Below are 5,267 nucleotides of genomic sequence, written 5' to 3'. Positions count from 1 at the left end.
GTAAGGCTGCATCTGTCACAGGCTCTCCATGGCACTCATTTGCATAGCACAAAGGATTATTGTAGAAAGGATTATTGACTATTGCAGAGTGAAGAATTCAGAGGGGAAATCAGTGAAGCAGTGACATGACAAGGGTGATACATGGACCCAGCAACTATGATTTGTGTGGCAAGGACTGGATGTGGGGGGATGCCTGTTTGATAAATGATTACGACAGAACCAATTAAAGTCCTGCATTTTTCAATGTGTTTCATGTGTTTTCTGATCTGACTTACACTCTTTGTGATACTTTGCTGCAGGTGAAGGGCTAGGACACGTTATCACACTTCAGGAAAGAGAGGTGAGCAGCTACGTTGGTGCTTTTGAAGTGATTTGTGTGCGTTGTGTCCAGTGATGTCAGTTCTTGAAGGTCTGTAGGCTCATTCTTCAGAGGCTTGCCGGAGAATATTTTCACGATAGTTCCCCATAGGTGTACCTACTTTGTCAAAGGAGTCTTTGTTACTGTTTACTTCCTTTAATAAACACAAATCCCTTTTTGAAATCTGCTTTTAGAATGGCCACCGCACATGGACTGTCCTTTATTCGCAGTGCAGGAGACAAGCGTGCACATAGTAGGCCTGGCTGTGGCTGTGGCTTATTTGTCGGGCGGGCGCCCGTCTGGATCAATGATGAGCACAATTGTCTGAGGACGCTGAGGGACTCATTCCAGATGTCAATCTGAGGTCCAGATGAGTAGCCCAGCAGGACAAATAAGGCTCCCAGAGCCCGGCTCTATGGAGTGACCCTCAGTGACCACCCCATCCTGCTGTGACCAGGCCTTGGCTTTCTGTTGAGCGAGGCATTGGTGCCCTGTCTCTGAGGCCGTGTGCAACTTTGGGTATGCTGGTGACCCAAGGCTGGCTTCATTTTGCCACTTTGAACAGAGGCTGGTAGCTAGATACTCATGAGTGGGAATGTTCTGGAATAACAAATGAGGAAGCAAAAAATTAAGTTGGGAAGGGTTCCAGCAACTGTGATGTGTCTGGAAAGTCTCATTAGTGTTGGGCTGAAAGAAGGAACATGGCGTGTCTGTGCTACATGTTACAATGGAGTCGATTCCAGCGTGTTCTTATTTTTACAGTTGGGTATTTTCTGAGACTATCTTTGCTTCTCATTGTGTCATGTTTTTCTGAGGTAGAAGGGCAGGAGCAAGGTCCTTTACTTCAGAGAAAAGGATGAGTAGCGATCTCAGGATCCTTGGAAATCCACGTCACGTGCTCCGTGCCACATCCTGAGGTCTCTGTGTTCATCTTTTCAGTGGCTTCCTGGGGAATAGCTTCATGATGTGTCCCTTTTGTGGTGAGTGTCTCCACCCTGGTGCCTGAATTTTAAATTTTATTTCACATGAGTTTTGCGTAGACTGACAAATGTAGAATTTGGGGAAATTGTTGATTTTTTTTTTTTTTTTTATATTTTCATATTGCAGTGAAATATCCTTTTGTGAAAAAAAGCCTGTCTGGGAGTTTCCTTAACAAATGATTATGATTTCAGAATGATGATGCCTGATTAAGACCCTCATATTCAGATCATCTTGGATCATTATGGCTCCTCTTTGCATTACTGGGAATTGACTTTAGTTTTTTTGATGTGGAACATTATTTGTTAAAGTTGGTGAAATCTTCCTAGGGCATGAATAATTTTTTTTTAATTTATTGGGGTGACAATTGTTAGTAAAATTACATAGATTTCAGGTGTACAATTCTGTATTATATCACTTATAAATCCATTGTGTGTTCACCATCCAGAGTCAGTTCTCCTTCCATCACCATATATTTGATCCCCCTTACCCTCATCTCCCAACCCCTAACCACCTTACCCTCTGGTAACTGCTAAACTATTGTCTGTGTCTATGAGTTTTTGTTCCTCATTTGTTTGTCTTGTTCTTTTGTTGTTTTTGGTTTATATACCACATATCAGTGAAATCATATAGTTCTCTGCTTTTTCTGTCTGACTTATTTCGCTCAGCATTATACTCTCAAGATCCATCCATGTTGTCACAAATGTTCCTATATCATCTTTTCTCACTGCCAAATAGTATTCCATTGTGTATATATACCACAACTTCTTTATCCATTCATCTATCGAAGGACATTTTGGTTGTTTCCATGTCTTGGTCACCGTAAACAAAGCTGCAATGAACATTGGAGCACATGTATCTTTATGTATAAATGTTTTCAGATTTTTTGGGTAGATACCCAGGAGAGGGATTGCTGGATCATATGGTAATTCTATTCGTAATTTTTTGAGGAACCTCCACACTGCCTTCCATAGTGGCTGCATCAGTCTGCATTCCCACCAACACTGTATGAGGGTTCCTTTTTCTCTACAGCCTCTCCAACACTTGTTACTATTTGTCTTGTTGATGATAGCCATTCTGACTGGGGTGAGGTGATATCTCATTGTGGTTTTTATTTGCATTTCTCTGATGATTAATGATGTTGAGCATTTTTTCATATGTCTATTTGCCATTCTTTGGAGAAATGTCTCTTCAAGGTCCTCTGCCCATTTTTCAACTGGGTTGTTTGTTTTTTTATTGTTGAGTTGCATGAGTTCCTTGTATATTCTGGATATTAGCCCCTTATCGGAGGCACTGTTTGCAAAATTCTTCTCCCATTCAGTTGGTTGCCTCTTTATTTTGTTGATGGTTTCTTTTGCTGTGCAGAAGCTTTTAAGTTTCATATAGTCCCATTCGTTTATTTTAGCTTTTAGTTCCATTGCCTTTGGAGTCAAATTCATAAAATGCTCTTTGAACCCAAGGTCCATAAGTTTAGTACCTATGTTTTCTTCTATGCAGTTTATTGTTTCTGGTCTTATGCATAAGTCTTTGATACATTTTGAATTAATTTTGGTACATGGTGACAGATAGCAGTCCAGTTGCATTCTTTTGCACGTGGCTATCCAATTCTCCCAGCACCATTTATTGAAGAGGCTGTCTTTCCTCCGTTGTATGTTTTTGGCTTCTTTGTCAAAAATTATCGGTCTGTTTTTATGTGGTTTTATTTCTGGGATCTCAGTAATATTCCTTTGGTCTATGTGTCTGTTTTTCTGCCAATACCATGCTGTTTTGATGATTATAGGCCTGTAGTACAAGCTAAAGTCAGGGAGTGTGATACCTCGAGTATTGTTCTTTTTCCTTAAGATTGCTTTGGCTATTCGGGGTCTTTTGTGGTTCCAAACAAATCTGATGATTTTTTGTTCTATTTCTTTAAAAAATGCCATTGGGATTTTGATGGGGATTGCATTAAATCTGTATATTGCTTTGGGTAATGTGGCCATTTTAACTATGTTGATTCTTCCAATCCATGAGCATGGAATGTCTTTCCATTTCTTTGTGTCTTCTTCAATTTCTTTCAAAAATGTCATAGTTTTCGGCATATAGGTCCTTCACATCCTTGGTTAAGTTTATTCCTAGGTATTTTATTCTTTTTGTTGCAATTGCAAAAGGAATTGTTTTTTGTATTTCTTTTTCTGAGATTTCATTGTTAGTATATAGGAATGCAATGGACTTTTGTATGTTGATTTTGTAGCCAGCAACTTTACTGTATTCGTTGATTGTTTCTAATAGCTTTTTGGTGGAGTCTTTAGGGTTTTCTATATATAGCATCATGTCATCTGCAAAGAGTGATAATTTAACTTCTTCATTCCCAATTTGGATGCCTTTTATTTCTTTCTCTTGCCTGATTGCTCTGGCAAGGACTTCCAGCACTATGTTGAAAAGCAGAGGTGATAGGGGACAGCCCTGTCGTGTTCCTGAATGTAGAGCAAAGGGCTTCAGTTTTGCACCATTAATTATGAGATTAGCTGAGGGCTTGTCATATATGGCCTTTATTATGTTAAGGTATTTTCCTTCTATACCTATTTTATTGTTTTAATCATAAATGGATGTTGTATCTTGTCAAATGCTTTTTCTGCATCAATCGATATAATCATATGATTTTTGTCCTTTATTTTGTTTATGTGATGTATCACATTGATGGATTTGCGGACTTTTTCTCCAAATATAAAATTTGGTTTGACAGTTGTTTTATCTCTGCTTTTGAAAATTATTTTGCCACTTCCTCTTGGCATCCATGCTTTTGGATGAGAGAGGTGTGTGACCACAGCAGCCATGGAGAGGAGAGAAGTACGCCATTGCCTGTATGAGTGCAGAGCTGGGCTGGTTGTCACACACCATCCGGTCAGGAAGGGGCTTGTCACTGTCTCAGTACTCAGGGTGTGGATGGAAAAACCCGGGTCTGCCCACAGTCCTCTGCTGGTGTAGTCCCTCGTGGGTGTGGGGAGGGGTCCTCTGGCCTTTACTCAGAGTAGGGCATGTGTAGTAATCAGGCCTCTTTCCTACAGGACTGCCCATTGCCCAGACCTTAGACTAGAGAGGTGACACTTTTTCTCTGGGCTTTTTTTTGTCTTTACTGGCATTTCCAGGTTGTGGGCTGCTCTAGCTATCAGGCTAGATGATATAACAGGGCTTCAAACATGCACTTCAGGGTTGTGTTTTATGTCCCCCAGCCCTAGTCAGTCTGCGTTCTCGCCTCAACCTTTCAGGATTTATCAGTTGTGTTATATATTTTTTCTAGGGTTTTTAGTTATAATTAGAGGGAGGAATAAGATGTAGTGTACTAACTTCATCTTGTCCAGAACTAGAATTCCTTCCCCAAATTTTAATAGTTCTTAATTTATCTTTTCTTACTCATTTGTATTCACCTACACCCTAAAAAAGATATAGTTTCTAATTACTTATAGGAATAATTACAATTTGCTGTGATTTATTAACAACAAGGAAATGTATAAAATAAAAATTATTTTCCTCTACTTTCCATCTGGTTTCCCAGAAGGAAAATTGTTTATGTCATGCTAGACTAGACTCCAATAAATAAATCATTTAGGCTGATACAGATTGTATCTTTGAATGTCTACATACACACACACACTTTCAAATAGTTGAAACTTTGATAGAGGATTTGATTTGCAATTTGATATTTCCTAGAATAATGTACTTGAAAAAATATCGCCAAGGCCATATGAATAGGTCAGAATTAGTGTCATTAATCAGTCAGAATATAGCACAATTATCAGTGCCATGAAAATTTACAGTTTATTTTAGGAATATCTGTCTTAGTCGAATTTTCTGTTACAAGCAAGATTCTTCTGCTAACTCCACATCAGTGTATGTCCACATGCTGCAAATTGAGTGAAGTTCTCTCCTGGAACAAGCAAGACTTGATTCCAAT

General features: G+C 39.1%; 1 long non-coding RNA gene and 1 other non-coding gene across 2 annotated transcripts in view; both read left to right on the top strand.

Moving 5' to 3' along the window:
• The window catches only part of LOC109459061 (uncharacterized), a 160,489-nt gene that overhangs the window by 46,734 nt on the left and 108,488 nt on the right, over positions 1-5,267 (top strand). The window contains exons 9-10 of the long non-coding RNA XR_012491308.1: positions 300-340; positions 1,178-1,338. This is a non-coding gene — a long non-coding RNA (uncharacterized LOC109459061). The remainder of the gene's footprint in view (positions 1-299; positions 341-1,177; positions 1,339-5,267) is intronic.
• On the top strand, positions 660-726 carry LOC141568392 (small nucleolar RNA SNORD109A). Its single transcript, XR_012491536.1, has one exon. It is a non-coding gene; the product is annotated as a small nucleolar RNA SNORD109A (small nucleolar RNA).

This window comes from Rhinolophus sinicus, linkage group LG13 (genome assembly GCF_036562045.2).
Source record: "Rhinolophus sinicus isolate RSC01 linkage group LG13, ASM3656204v1, whole genome shotgun sequence".
In the NCBI taxonomy this organism is placed as follows: Eukaryota; Metazoa; Chordata; class Mammalia; order Chiroptera; family Rhinolophidae; genus Rhinolophus; species Rhinolophus sinicus.
Note: the sequence above shows the minus strand (reverse complement) of the source record. Positions and strands in the feature narration are given on the sequence as shown.